The sequence below is a fragment of the Toxorhynchites rutilus genome, chromosome 3 (assembly GCF_029784135.1).
Source record: "Toxorhynchites rutilus septentrionalis strain SRP chromosome 3, ASM2978413v1, whole genome shotgun sequence".
Lineage (NCBI taxonomy): Eukaryota > Metazoa > Arthropoda > Insecta > Diptera > Culicidae > Toxorhynchites > Toxorhynchites rutilus.
In genome coordinates, this window is record NC_073746.1 from 42767294 (window position 1) to 42783951 (window position 16658).

General features: G+C 40.8%; 2 protein-coding genes across 2 annotated transcripts in view; one reads left to right on the plus strand and one right to left on the minus strand.

Moving 5' to 3' along the window:
- Window positions 1-16658, minus strand: part of LOC129777357 (ankyrin repeat domain-containing protein 29) — a 483863-nt gene that overhangs the window by 310594 nt on the left and 156611 nt on the right. The gene's annotated exons all lie outside the window — the stretch shown is intronic.
- LOC129777364 (60S ribosomal protein L9) overlaps window positions 1-16658 on the plus strand; it is a 432239-nt gene that overhangs the window by 51957 nt on the left and 363624 nt on the right. The gene's annotated exons all lie outside the window — the stretch shown is intronic.

Below are 16658 nucleotides of genomic sequence, written 5' to 3' on the forward strand. Positions count from 1 at the left end.
CGTCGAGCCGGCTAACGTAGTTGAGAACCCGATTGTAACAATTATGGACAATACCAATTTTTTACAATCCAAAATGCAATTGAAAATATAAGATAATGCCGTCTGAAATCATTCGATGTAAAGCTGATACAGTTTATGCGAGGGTGTTTTGAGTTTTGTTACAAGATGCGTTTAGATGGAGTATTTAGAAGAGTGCAGCTGTTTACCAAATCCGACATTTAGCCTTCAATCAACACTCAGCTTTAATCTATCCGAAAGAGAAATTGAAAGCACATGACTCTCATTATGCTAAACGTCCATTACGGAAGATGTGAAATTTGCCGTCCCTGCTCATTCATCCTGTGCTATCAGAACTGATCAAAAAATCACTTTGCATCACAATCAAATTACATCACATCATAGGGAAAATGGCGCTTACGCCGCATCACAGGGGAAATGGCGCTTGCGCCAAACCGTTATCCAGCTTTTACGGGGTCATTTTTTCACATTTCTGTAAAATTTAGCAGTTGTTTGAAAGGATTTGGTATTCTTTATTAATCTATAACTAAAAAAGTAAAATGTCAATTTTGGCGCTTGCGTCACTTTGCGAGATTACGGCAGCGCAGTTACAGAGCAAATGTTCCGAGGTTTCGCTTTCGGCATTACAAAAGCGAAAATATCATCTTGTGCTAAACCTATGTTCTTAAGATGGTATTTACTCGGACAGTGTCCTGTTACAAAACCAGTGAATGTGCTTAAGTCTTTCTTATTAAGGCTTAGCAGCTGTTGAGTAATTTTAATACTCGGCATAATAAATTTTTTCGCCTGTTTGAGTTTTGCAACCATCCAATTGGCTGTCACTTCCCGGTCTTCCCATTTTTTCAGCTCGGTTTTCAACACACAGTCGGAGAGTCCACAGAATGGTTCAGGACCAGTGAATGGTGTGTTTGAGCCGTTCCTGACAAGTTCATCTGCTCGCTCGTTGCCCTCTATACCGCAATGGCCTTCAATTTGATATATCGGTCGTCTGATTCGGTTCAGTAGTTCGAATGTTATGAATTATTGCAAAAAGTCATTTTTGGATAAAAGGGGAAAAATATTTTTCGGGCCAACGGGTTACTTTGAAGAATCATATCTCAAAACCGAAAAAATAGCATCTTTGATATCGAGATATGTTATGTAAAAAAGCTTTCAAGAAAAAATATAAAAAAATATAGCGCTTTATATATATATATATATATATATAAAAATTTTATACGAAAATAAAATCTATTTTTTTGCAAGTCCAATATTTTTTAATAACAGGATAGCTTCAATTTGATAATATCAATCATCTAAATCGGTGCAGTGGTTCAAAAGTTATAAATTTTTGAAAAAAGTCATTTTTGGGAAAAAGAGGAAAACAATGATTTTACGGACCACCCTAAAATGGGAATGGTTACCCTAACGAAAAAATAAAAATATACGTGTCTAATATTTTGCGATAAAGATCAAAACTATCACTTTTCATGGAAATCTGAGAACCACTATATCGGTTTGGCATGGAACGGCTGTATGGCATGTAAAAAAGTCATTATATCCGACTTTTTTATAAAGAATTTTACAAAACAAAACTTCGCTGTGTAATTGCGTAATAACAGGCGATAGGTCAATATAAGCGGAGTCATATAAAACGGATTCTACACCTTCAAACATATCCTAAATACGCCACAAGAGATCAAAAACTTGAGTACATCTCAAATGACATGAACAATCCTCAAAAACTCATGTTTTTCTTTCTCTCCTGGTCGGGTCCCACATAATCTACAGGGTCTTTCAGATTAAACGCTCACCCAACAATTTTTAATAACTTCTACAAAAGTGAACCGATTTTTATTTAAAAAAAAACAAAATAAAGCTTTTTTAGGACATTCTCGATGTAATCACCCCTTTTTTCGATAACGCGTTTTAAACGGTGAACAAAATTCTTCATGCACAACTCCAACATTACGACTTTGATTGTGTTGAAAACCCGAGTTATTTCTTCTTTAAGTTCCTTCAAATTTTGTGGTTTATTAACATACCAACGGCACTTCACGTACCCCCAGAGGAAGTAATCGACGACGAAAAATATTGAACTTCTTACCATAAAAGACAAAGTTTCATTAAAGCTTCGGTTGCTCAAGTAATACGATTTCATTAAAAATACACGTTCTTGTAAATTGTACATCTTGACACTAAAAACCATCCGATCAGACTGAACGAGTGGCCGAATATTATCGTCCCGAAGTGGGGAATGTAGTGTTACCATCGATATTCGTTTTTTTTTGCGTGAGCATTTAATCTGAAAGGCCCTGTATCAATGGACTATACAGCAATGAGCACCATTAATTTATTACTGTAAATTTACAAAATAATAATTCTCCAGCTTCCCGAATATATCAACATGGGAATAGAAATGAATATTTTTTTCTGGTGCCGTCGGTGAATTTAATTTCGAAGCAATCGCCCTTTTCATCACAATTACTCGTCATAGCTTTATGCAGCCGCTTTCCATTTTCTATTTACAACACCATTCTTATTTATGTTCCGAGAAACGGTAAGAAACAGCGTTTCACTAGTACAAATTGATACAATGTATCAATTTTATATTTGTAGTGTTAATTTGTGGCCTGATGGCACGATACCGATGAGGTTAGCTCATGGTTATGGCTAAGCAGTCGTAATTTTTTTCCGCACCGCCCTTGGTGCTCCGATCAGTTTTTCGGGAGGCTTGAAGCTTACGTAATCCAGAAATAGATAGATGGGACGCAAACATAGTTCCTAACTAATGAGCACCTTTTGCTTCGTGCCTAGAGATGACATTCTATTTTTAATATGCAGCACTAAGTGATGAAAGTACCGATCCTTCCTCAACAGCCGCAACAGTGCATTCATTTCACAGTGACCTCTTCACGCACCGGGCCACCCGGAAATCTCCACCCTCTCTTCGGCTGGATATGTCGCAACGCATGGAGGGCAGTGATGCGAAGGCGACGCCACCGGAGAAAAGTTCCATTAAATGCTGAGGCAGTTAATAGCGAAGCGGTTCTACCGCGACAGGGGACAGGAACGGACTTACTCTTCAGGATATTTCTCTATCATGCTGCTGCATCGGGAGCCAGAAAGGAGAACGCACCTTTACCGACAGCTACCGCCTTCCTGCCACCCACACCGTGTTTTCACTGCGTGCAATTCCTCGGCCGCATCGAAAGATGCAGCACACGGAAAAGCACTGTGCCATTCCGAGGCGTGTGTGCAACGCTAGCGCTGGAGAGTGGGTTACGCAAGGAATAATGTAAATTATGTCTTGCTCCTAAGGCTTCTTTTGGAAATTCGCTTAAGTGTAATGATATTCGATATCCCGGGCAGCCAAGAGCATGCTGAGCGTTCGAAGCAAATAACTCATATACACATTCACGGGAGTGCGTTCCCATATCCCATATTCACTGGCGTGAGTGTGCTTTGTGGGACACATTCGGCGAGGGTTTGTGGGTTAGTGAGGGAAGTCACCCCGTAACCTCTCAGGGCTGCACAAAAGTTCCTCCCGGTGTAGCACCGGGAACCGTAGGTCATAGCAGTTGGGCTTGAGATACTTTGTATTTGTGCAGCGGAGGTTGCACACATGCATATGCCTGTTGTTGACGTCGTTTCTCCAGGAGCAAATCCTTCTCACTCCAAATTGTTTAGTGTTGACTGCAGTTATCAGCCGTGTGGCGTTTCATTCACGGGAATCGAGAGAACTGAGCCACTCGTCCAGGCAAAACCACCACTGCGGCAGGAAGAAGAGGGAAAAAAATGCCACTGCCAATATATGCAAGCGAACAAATGGGGTGTTGTAAAGAGGATCGCTGATCCGGTTTAGTTGCGTCCTGGAGCGACACACTGTGCATCTTGGCGAGGAATCTCGTCAAAAGGAAAGACACGAGAGGTGTTTAAATATGTGTGAAACCTATAACGCGACGAGTGTACACTGTAAATACACACACGCGGAGTAAGAGATTTTTTTTCGCTGCGATGGGACTTCCACGAGTTTGCTGCACAAGTGCAGCAGCAGCGGCTTTATCCTGCCGCGGGAGTTTTCCTTTTCTTTTCTCGGCGTATATAATGGAAGAAAAGATGCGTCGGAAGGAACATGTGTGCTCGGGAAATGTAATGTACTGCCTTAACAATCACTGGCTGAGACAATGGGTAAGGCATGCTTTATGATGCCACGACGAGGCTACGTGAGTTGCTCGTTCAACGACGCACAGTACGTAATGTTGGATCGTGGGCTCTGTTGCTGAGGCTACCGCTGTTATCCGTTTCTTGCCTATTACGCTAGTCCATTGAGTGTGATGATTTCAGGTGAAAAGGCGTTCTAATTAACATATTTATGTTGGGGAACGAGTAATTAATTGATTGATAACAGATAATGGGTATATGGATTAACTTATTACAATACAAAAAATTATGGGAGGCTGTGTCCAAGATACGATCACATTGTTGATGTAGAACTACGCAGTTATTTTATTCAAGTCGCTTGTTAATAATTTCAGAAATAACTGTTTCGTAGAATGGTTTGGTCGCCCTGAAATGGTTTTTTTAATGTAGAATCAGTTAACGATAGTTGATTGATGATTTATCCTTGCCCTCGCAGAACAATACGCAAGCTAATCGCATGTCGCACTATGTTTCATGTCAATGCATGGAAAATTTTACGATATTCCGGTGGCCTTTTTCGCAATTGACACACACTCGGCTACAGACGATTCTATACTTGTTGCACCAGCACCATCATTTCACATCTCATAACTACGTCAATTTTTCTTTGCCACCGCATGGAAACAACAGCAATGGCAATGTTATTTAGTATTGTCCAAGTGGAATCGCACCTCCAGACATAGTTCGTCCAACTTGAAGCTTGAAGCGACTAAGAATATAAACACATCTCATCATCATGCAATATTTTCAAAAGAAACGCTTCTGTTAATGTTACCGGCCTCGAAAAAAGTTGCATTACTTTCTCATGCTCGAGATAAGCGCAACTGTCATCCTTAATGGAGAGAGTTTTGCTACTGGCAAGTGAAACCCAATCACATACAAAATTCTAAAACGACATTTACTTTCTTGGTGACTAACTATACGAAATAAATTATGTCTGTTAATCTCAATCACCTCGAAAAGAGTTCCAGTGCTTCATTATGATCAAGATTAGCGCAAATGCCATCCTTGTTGAAGACAGTTTTGCGATTGGCACGCGAACCCAAATAACTTCCAACATTCCAGCACGCCATTCATTATGGTTAAGCTTGATATTCCTCAAATAATTATGTGGCGCACAACCTTAACATCTGCTCCGCCATAGCATCGGTTCGATGAATTGATGCAATGTCAAAGGCACCAACGAAGCTCTTATGATGACGGAAAACAAGCGATGTTAACTGCTTCGAATAAAGAAAAAGTTTGAATATTTGCCTCAACAGAGATCCATTATTCATACCCAAGCGCAAATATTCCTCTTCCGCTACCTCCCACTTCGTTTATATCTATTATCGCGGCTGCATAATTTGTACCACCAAACAATCGTCCATGATAGCATCAAAATATTAGGTGAGTGTTGCATCGCAATGCACACGGGAGTAGATACAAATCGGGTTTCAGCGTGGCGAAGAGGCTATTTATACCCGTATGTATGAAGCACGCACATACGCAGACAAAGTCATATATCTATGTCTTGCAGGAACTAAATATACACACACTTATCCAGTGGCGTAGTGTGACCCGGGGCGGTTCACTAGTGTGTCACCCCTCCAAACTTAACTAAACTTCAAAAGTATTTATTATAATACTAGCTGACCCGGCAAACGTTGTTCTGCCATATAATGTATTTCTAGAGAATATTTTGGTTGTTAAAAATAACGAATATACTTCAAGAGAGTTTGTATGTTATCGTTCAGATCTGTCAAATTGATCTAAATGATGATTTTCACAGCGAAACATCTTATTTTCTAATTTTTCCTTTTTATTTTAAATATACTTCTTATATATACATAAAGATATGTGTGCACCCGTGGTTTTCAATTCTGATAAGCCTCTCCAAAAGATGCCACGATCAAAACACGCCACGGTCAAAAACAGTTTCAAATTCACTGTAAAATTCGGGACCAATTTATGGAAGTCCCACTTTATGATGAACTGTAACACATCCAATGCATTCTCATTAATGACATCATTAGAATCAATTCCAGCAACCTTCAAATGACCACGGAGTCCTGATATCTCTAGCAAAAGCTGCCTTTCCGAAACTTCGTAGTTCCCAGTTTGTCAAATCGACTTTTTCAGTTCGCTGTCAGGTACTCATAACATGTGTCGAGCTTCTTCAGGCGATTTTGATCGTTCTTATGATTCCCGATGAAAATGACCAATGCACTCCAACATTCCCTCTTCTATCGTTGGACCGGATCCGGAAGATCTTTCTTATCTAGCTAGGAATTCTACATTCAAATTAGTAGTAGCAAATTTTTAATCAATGGATTTGATAAAGCCTTTTTAATGGCCATTTCGACATTTTGTTAAAGGATGTCGTTATTCAAATCTACAGCTTTTCCCACCCAAAACGAAAAAAAAACTAGAGTGGGTGATATCTGATATATAACCGCAAGGTTAACGTAGTAATCATTTATTTGAAGTTGCGTCTAAATCAATTCTCAATAAATGGATGAACGATTTTTTGTCCCCCTTTGAATTGTCTTGCGCTCTATTCAAATATATTCGAAATAATATTCTTTCGTTTGAGGTCTCTTTTTGATGTTCGATACTCAAATCATCAAGACAAGCTTATTTCAATCCTCCATACATCCGGAATATACTTTCCTATATCACGGAAAAATCATCACGGGAACACCTAGTTAACTGCCCAAATATTTGTGAAATCATATTCTACCCCTTAGGTCCATTCACAAGATTTTGAGTGTTCGTTCATAACGACAGTAAAAGAGAAACTGACAGAGGTTGATCAGCCGACACATAGTGTATCTTGCATCAATCGCAGACCAATCGAGACTGAAATTAATTTTCAAGAAGCTATCGCTATTTATGAAAATTTAAAACTTTGAAAATTCAACTTTGTGTTCCGAACGTAAGCCCCTCGTTATCGAGACTTTTAATTCATACCCCGGCACAGAAATGAAAGATGTAGTATGACGAAATAATGAACATAAAAAAACAAGAAAGATTCTATTACATGGACCTTTCCATAGTGACTTGTTTTGTTAGATAATACCATAAGTAATAACCGGTTACATTCTTTCAAAATCATGTTTTTTCCAATATAATATACTGCCACCTCCGAAACCCCCCCCCCTCCCCCCTACAATACGCCACTGCACTTATCTCTGATTTGCGCTCTTCCATCCTTGGTACAGAAAGTTTTGCTACTGTCTTGCGGAACCAAATCAAACACAAAATTCCTGAACAATTATTTTCATGGTGAGTCGATGATAGCCTAGTTTGATGATTACTCACACAACTGTGTAGTTCAGAACCTTAATGGAACGGCACCAGTTTGATGTAACGATTGCAATGCCAGACACATCAGCGAGTAAATAATTTGGTCGCTTCCACAGCTCAATGCGAAACAAAGACATGTGATGACGCAAAACAAGGAAGAACAAGCGATATTCATTGCTTCGCATCTAGAACGATACTGAAAGTTTGCCTCAGCGAGATCCGATATTTATGCTCTAGGCAAATATTTCCCTTCGTTCTTAATCTTCTTCTTTCCTTTGTTCACGGAGACTTTAAATCATTCCCTTCGTTGCTCACCGATATGTTGTTCGGTATTGACCGCACGGGTTGGGAAGCTCACAAATGAGAAGAACAAATGTATGGGAAGATGGAAATGCTTCAAGTTTTCTTCAATTTAAGCCGTTTACACATCAGGGGATTGTAATATATAGCATAACAAACAATTCTTCGGGTATTTTCGATTAGTTTGATATGTAAATCGCCAAATTCCGTTCGCGGCAAAAATAGTTATTAACGTCAACTCTATTTCATGAAAATGTGTTTTCTGATTTGGCACCCATAATGAAATACGTAGTTCTACCTTAAAAAAAACACGTCCACAGATAGATCGGGAAATACCTAGCAATTCATCACTGGATGATGTCACGGATGGTGAACATTATTCAAAAAGTTTCCGACGGCCCAGCGGTGGTCAGATATTGGCAGGAAACCAAAGAAAACTAACCTGAAGAACGCCAGAAATGTGTTGAGTCTTTTAAAGCGTTCGGCCGAATCTTTCGATTCTCGATGCGACGAAGTAGGCGGATTTTTCCATCGGGTTTGTCGAAAAAACAATGGAAGGTATCGGCCTCCCGGTCTACTAGGTCTGGATGGAACAAACCTGGAACCACAAACAAAACTTTGAAGAAACAGTGAATTACCGTTCTGAATCATATTTCGGATGCTTAAGGCATATGATGCAGAAAGCAGGTCTAAACTTTATGCACAGGTATTATTTGGTTGATATTTTTAATAAATTAGTTCAATATGCTTTGGTACCTATTTGATTGAAAACATAAAAAAATCATCGAATAAAATGCTTTTCAAATGAAGCGAATAAAAATCAAACTTCGGACACTAAATCAAAATTCGGACAGACTGAATTCAAAGTTCGGACACTTTATTTTGTAATTTTCTGAACGAAAATTACATTACACTTGATTATATTTTATAGTCAACTGTAAAACACTTACCAATCAATCACAGTAAACTGTTAACGATGATGAGAACTGATGAAACGAGAGAGAAATTTAAACATTGATGAACGGGTAAATTCTTCCTGCTCACGCTAAGCAAACGTCAAACACAAACGATAGTGAGTAGTGTTGATAGATTTTTGCCGATTATGTTATAATTCAAATGTAGTTCTCATATGAAATGATAGTGAAACCGAGGGATTACTCTAAAGAAGCAATTGTGATATTTATTTTGTAGATATATCATCAGTACATTAAGCATTTCAAGATATTAGAACAAAGTGTCCGAAATACGATTCAGAACGGTATGTACCAAAAGAAGTCGATCCCATATGTTCCCAAAGCATTATGAGTGGTGTGAAGGTCAAGCATGGAAGTGGACTGAGAATGAATTTTTGGCGATCATTTTTGTGTGTCTCACCTTTTCCGGGAATAGTTTTTACTACCATTTTGAACTCTCAGTTTATTGAAATTCAATGAAGTGAAGAAGTTTCTCCTAGATTGGTTAGCCACCTTTTATTTTTCGGAAATATATTTGATATCAAGAGGACTTCCGGTTCGTTAACCAGCTGCCGAGGCATCCAGACGTAGAGTTGTTTGCGTCTATTGTACCATTACAACAATACCGTTATTGGCTTCGTGACTGGTGGAGTGCTTTTGTTTTCACCCAAGCGGGTTTGTGAATGTCGCGTGTGATCCGTGCTGTGGAAAAGCGGAATACCAGTGCCACAATCAGCGGAGAACAAAGGCTGCTACAGCGGACGCTGTGACCTTTTGCTGGTGTCGGGTTATCGGCATTGTTTTTCTTGCATTGCCGTATTATCACCGAGGTATACCGATTCATCGCATTATTGGCCGATACACCATCTCGTCTGTATCAACGTGGTCTGCCGTTCGATTTGGTGCAACGAGGTACATATAAAATAAATATAAATATAAGATAAGAAAATTAGTTAGAACATTGATTATAATGGAGAATGATGAGGGATCTCCAGAAATGGAGACCTCCGACTCTGAAACCAATTCAAAAAAAGTAAATGGGAAAAAACATAAACGAGTCCCTCCTACGGAATGTAGTTCGTCTGGGGACGAATCTGCTCATCCTACCAAGCCCCCCTCGAAAAAAATTGCCTCCTCCCTCCTCCCTGAACTCCCCAAAACTCCCACTCCTCCTCTCCCACCATCGATTTCATTTCCTTCTTCTGATATTTCCGAGCCAGTTCCAACCTCGTCCTCGTCTTCCTCTTCTGTTGTATCCTCTCCCCGTGTCAAGGTTTATCCAGAAGATGCACCTGGAACTGGTCCCTGGGTTGTTTTCTTCCGGCCCAAACCAAACGGAAAAGCACTGAATGTTATTCAGATCACGAAAGATCTGACAAGATACTACTCCTCCGTGATCGAAATTTTAAAAGTTAGACCGAACAAACTGCGTGTTATCGTGAGTGACCGGAAACATGCAAACGGTATTGTGATCGACCAGAGGTTCACCCTAGAGTATCGTGTCTACGTGCCGTCCCATGACGTAGAAATCTCGGGGGTGGTAACTGAAACGGGTCTGACGTGTAAAATGATAAAAGAAGGATTTGGAAAATTTAAAAAACTCCCTTTGGTGAGTGTTAAAATCTTGGACTGCCGCCAACTAGGGAAAGTCTCCCAAGAAGGGGGAGAAACTAAATTCACGCCGTCCGACTCGTTTCGAGTAACTTTTGCTGGTTCCGCCCTCCCTGACTACGTCATGGTGGATAAATTGAGGCTGCCTATGCGACTCTTCGTGCCAAAGCCCATGACTTGCCAAAAATGCAAGTCAGTTGGCCACACTTCAGCTTATTGTGCCAACAAGGAGCGCTGTGCCACTTGCGGAGAGCAACATGTGGGCGAATCCTGCAGTGCGACTGAGCATAAGTGTCCATATTGCGGAGGAGCTCCACATGTACTCTCAGCTTGTGAAACTTACAAGAGTCGCTGGGAGAAACAGAAGCGCTCTTTAAAGGAACGCTCGAAACGCACATTTGCGGAAATTTTAAAGGGCGCTTCTCCACTGGCCCAGCAGCAACAACAACCAATCTACACACACAATGTTTTCTCTACGTTGCCAGTTGATGAAATGGAAGCGGACACAGCTAGCGGGGGCACACCGCTTATTTTCAAAGGGAATCCCCGGCGCAAAAATGTGACCACTCCCAAAATTCAAGAACAAGTCCCCCCGGTGATACACCCTGTTAGCTTGCCTAAAAAATCGAGTGCAGCGGACAAGCAAAATCAGGTTCCTCCTGGCTTCCGTGGGAATAGTTCATCTTTGAACAACCCAGCACTCGAGGGGACATCAAAAACCCCAACTGTCCCTGTTTTTCCGTCCAGTTCAACTTCCCAATCGGGATTTATAAAGTTGTCTGACCTTGTGGATCAAATCTTCACGTGTTTTAATGTTTCCGACTCCATCAGAACCATTGTTATCTCAATGCTTCCAGTATTAAAGACAATTTTGCAACAATTGATGCAAACATGGCCCCTCCTTGCAATGATTATCTCTCTTGATGTCTAATTCAAATAGAGAGGTCGGAGATATCACTGTTTTACAGTGGAATTGTCGTAGTCTTATCCCTAAATTGGATACATTCAAATTTTTAATTCATAACTCCAATTGTGATGTTTTTGCTCTGTCCGAAACTTGGCTTTCTTCGCGAGATGATCTCTCTTTCCACGATTTCAATATTATACGCTTGGACCGTGATGACAGATACGGAGGGGTGCTATTGGGGATCAATAAGTACCACTCATTTTTTCGAATTGACCTTCCACCTATTGGAGGGATCGAAGCTGTTGCTTGTCATGCAAACATCAGAGGCAAAGACCTCTGTATTGTCAGCTTGTATTGGCCTCCGAGAGCTGCGGTTAGCCGCAAGCAACTTGTTGACATGTGCTCACTCCTTCCTGAGCCACGATTGATCTTGGGAGACTTCAACTCTCACGGAACTGCCTGGGGGGAACAGTACGACGACAATCGTTCATCGTTGATCTATGACCTTTGTAACAGCTTCAATATGACCGTTTTGAATACTGGGGAAACAACACGTGTACCTAAACCTCCTGCTAACCCAAGTGCTCTTGACCTCTCGCTTTGCTCGAATTCACTATCGTTAGATTGCAAGTGGAATGTAATCCAGGACCCCAACGGTAGTGATCACTTGCCAATCAAAATTTCCATCACCATTGGGTCGAATTCTTCTGAATCTATAAACATGGCATATGACCTCACAAGACACATTGACTGGAAAAAATATGCGGACGCGATTGCTCTAGCCATCAATTCCAGAGATGGCTTACCTCCATTGGAGGAGTATAACTTCCTTTCTCGTTTGATCTATGACAGCGCAGTTCGCGCTCAAACGAAACCCATCCCAGGTTCCACTATTCGCCGAAGGCCTCCCAATCTATGGTGGGATAGCCAGTGTTCCAAGCTTTATGTAGAAAAATCGAATGCATTTAAAGCTTTTCGGAAACGTGGAACCCCTGAAAATTTTCAAACGTATTTAGCCCTTGAAGATCAATTTAAAAACTTAATCAAAGGGAAAAAACGTGCTTATTGGCGAAATTTCGTGGGAGGTTTGTCACGAGAAACGTCAATGAAAAAATTATGGAAAGTGGCTCGAAACATGAGAAATCGCTATTCAACGAATGAAAGCGAAGAATATTCACATCGATGGATTTTTAATTTTGCACGGAAGGTTTGTCCTGATTCCGCTCCTGTGCAAAAAATTGTTCGAGATATACCACAAGATAGGTGCGATCTTGATTCCGAGTTTTCGATGGTAGAATTCTCTCTTGCTCTCCTTTCTTGTAACAATTCGGCTCCAGGAACGGATAGAATTAAGTTCAACTTGCTGAAAAACCTCCCTGATGTGGCGAAACATCGCTTGTTGAATTTATTCAATCGGTTTCTGGAGAATAATATTGTTCCAGATGATTGGAGACAAGTACGAGTTATAGCTATTCAAAAACCCGGAAAACCCGCGTCCGACTTCAATTCGTACCGCCCAATAGCAATGCTGTCTTGTATACGGAAATTGTTGGAGAAAATGATCTTGTTTCGCCTTGATCGATGGGTTGAAACGAATGGCCTACTCTCAGATACACAATATGGGTTCCGCAGGGGCAAGGGGACGAATGATTGTCTTGCGTTGCTTTCTTCAGAAATTCAAATGGCTTACGCCGAAAAAAAACAAATGGCTTCAGTATTCTTGGACATAAAGGGGGCTTTCGATTCTGTTTCAATAGAGGTTTTGTCGGACAAATTACACTCTCGGGGTCTGCCGCCTCTATTGAATAATATGTTATATAACTTGCTTTGTGAGAAACATTTGAACTTTTCTCACGGAGATTCGGCAGTAAGTCGGGTCTCTTACATGGGCCTCCCCCAGGGCTCATGTTTAAGCCCCCTTTTGTACAACTTCTATGTAAGCGACATCGACAATTGCCTTACACAAAATTGCAGCCTAAGACAACTTGCAGATGATGGAGTGGTGTCTGTCGTAGGATCAAACGAATCCGACCTGCAAGGACCCTTACAAGATACTTTGAACAATTTTTCAACCTGGGCCATTGGGCTAGGGATCGAATTCTCCACGGAGAAAACAGAGATGGTGGTTTTTTCTAGGAAGCATAGACCAGCAAAACCAAAGCTTCAACTTTTGGGTAAACCGATCACTCATGCTATGTCATTCAAGTATCTTGGGGTCTGGTTCGACTCCAAATGTACTTGGGGGGCACATATTAGGTATCTGAGTAAAAAATGCCAGCAAAGAATAAACTTTCTCCGTACAATTACCGGCACCTGGTGGGGAGCCCATCCCGAAGATCTTATAATGTTGTATCGAACAACTATTCTCTCAGTGATGGAGTATGGCAGTTTCTGTTTTCAATCAGCTGCCAAAACACACCTCATTAAACTCGAGCGAATTCAGTATCTTTGTCTCCGTATCGCGTTGGGATGTATGCCCTCAACGCATACCATGAGTCTCGAGGTTTTGGCAGGCCTACTCCCACTAAAAGATCGCTTCAATTTATTATCTCTTCGGTTCTTCATCCGGTGTAAGGTTATGAACCCATTGGTGATCGGAAATTTTGAGCAGCTGATCGAGTTAAATTTTCACTCCGGATTCATGAGTTCATATCATGAATTCATCTCCATGCAGGTTGATCCTTCTTCGTATATTCCCAACCGTGTTTGTTTTCCTGACTACATCAATTCCTCTGTGCATTTTGATCTGTCCATGAAGCAAGATATCCATGAATATTCAGATTACCAACGATCGAGGATCGCTCCAACGATCTTCGATGAAAAGTATGGGGGTATCAATTGTGATAATATGTACTTTACTGATGGGTCCACTATAAATGAGTCCACAGGATTTGGAGTGTTCAACGAATTTTTTAGCACCTCACACAGTCTTCAGAATCCTTGCTCAGTGTATATTGCTGAATTGGCAGCAATTCATTGGGCGCTGGACAGCGTCGCCTCACGACCTGTTGAACACTATTACATTGTAACGGATAGTCTTAGCTCTGTCGAAGCTATCCGTTCAGTGAGGCCGGAAAAGCACTCGCCGTACTTCCTTGAGAGAATACGAGAAATTTTGAGTGCTTTATCCAGACGCTGTTATGTCATTACCTTTATCTGGGTCCCTTCACATTGCTCCATTCCGGGTAATGAGAGGGCTGACTCATTAGCAAAGGTAGGTGCAATTGAAGGCGATATTTATCAGCGTCAAATCGCCTTCAATGAATTTTATTCTTTAGTCCGCAAAAATACCATCGCTAACTGGCAACGCAAGTGGAATGAAGATGAATTGGGCCGGTGGTTTCACTCGATTATCCCTAAGGTTAGCCTCAAACCGTGGTTCAAAAGTCTAGACTTGAGTCGGGACTTTATTCGCACCTTCTCCCGACTCATGTCCAATCACTGTTCGTTAGACGCGTTACTCTTTCGTTTCAATCTGGCCGGTAGCAATCTCTGCATTTGTGGCCGAGGTTACCACGACATCAAACACGTTGTTTGGGTGTGTGAGGTGTATCTTGTTGCCAGATCGAATTTAGAAAACTCCCTTCGGGCTAGAGGAAGGCAGCCCAATGTGCCGGTGAGAGATGTGTTGGCTCGGTTAGACCTTGATTACATGTCCCATATATATGTTTTCCTTAAAGCTATAGATCTTCGTGTGTGATTGTCCCTACATCCTTATACCCTCCTTTCCTTCCTTTGCGGGTAATTCGTACCCTTGCTATAAATAGTAGAATAAGTTGAAATGTAAATACATTATAGATATACGAATAGATTTAAGAAATGAGTGTTCATCAACATTGTTACAATTTCCTTATATCCCATCCTTCTCCTAAAAATATGTCACCCTCCTAAACTCGAGTACACCGCGAGTAATCGGTTTTCCACCTTACTAAACATAGATCTAAGAAAATTGTTTATATATATAGTTTTAAAATTATATTTAAGAATTCGGCTCCTTTAAACTTAAGTAACTGAGCCTGTAAAAATAAACGAATTAATAAAAAAAAAAAAAAAAAAAAAAGAGGACTTCCGTACTTAAGTTAAGAAATTATTCCATGAAACAACGGGGTTAGTTTGGAAGTTAGTTGATCGGATCGAATATGTACTTGCCTGCTGAAGCACCATATAAGACGCATGTGATGGAGGCTTAGAGACTTCCACAAAATTAGCAAAATTCAGCATTCCTCACAATTTGACTGATCTTTTTTTTTTATTCGATCGTACAGATTACCACTCTTTCGGTCGTCAGTTTTTCAAACTCCACTTTGAGAAAATTTACTATTTGGTCGACCTTCTCAAATATCGTAATGTGCTTATCGCTACAAAGAGTTAAATTTTGATCGTTGGTTTCAACACGGATTGGACCATTGATTGGTTTGATTCAATTGGATAAATTGAATCACTTTATGAACTTTGTTTTCAAGATCAAGCTCCGTCACCTGCCATGCAATGTCAACCTAACAATGTCAACGATTTGCCGGCTGAACTGAACTAAAGCACCTGATTTATCATTAAATTCGACTCGCTGACCCGACGCAATTGCTTGGCCAAGGTTGATAATTTCAATAAAATCGAAGAATAATTATCGTCTCGATCCGACTGTGACTCCTTGAGGCCATGATGCTCCACAGCGCTGGTAAAACGACGTGCGAAATGAAAGAAAAAAAACGACAACCAAACACCCAACAGCACAAGACAGGACCAACGAGGAGAAAAGCCGCTGGCGAAGAGAAATAATCACCTTGTTTTATGCCCCAAGATTGAGATAAAGATTCGTAATAAATTCTTCGTTTTTAATTAAGATGAAAAATCAAATGCGCTCTGCTCTCCGCTGCTCCACTCCGTACGACAATCGGGAATGGAACAGATTGAGATGAATCTGCGCGCAGCTTGAGCTGCCCTTGCCTGGGTGCTGGTGGCCGTGGAAATCCGATGCGGTTCGAAAAAACGGTCAATTAAAAAATCAAAGCTGGAACCATAAAACTAGATGATCCAGAAGAAGCGCGGGGGGTGTTGGAAAAGCAATAAAATAATCCGGTATTTGCGCGTAGCTGATGAACTGCTGCTGATGGCAGCCCATTTTTAATGTCATTCCGCTGGATTTCTTCTCGGTCCTGCTTTTTCAATCAAGTTTTATCAGCAGGTAATTCCGGGATGAAGGTCGCGTAACGAAAACTGTATTTGAATATGGCGTCATTTTCGATTATCAACGTACTTCGGGAGTGCTCGGTGGATGATGAAAAGAGTTTTTTTTTTGCAGACGGAATTAGAACATTATTCGAAGATTACTCCGTTACACTTTCCCTTTGTCTTCCTCTACCACAGGTCAACGCTGTCGTGTTGATCCGAACCAGTTCCCG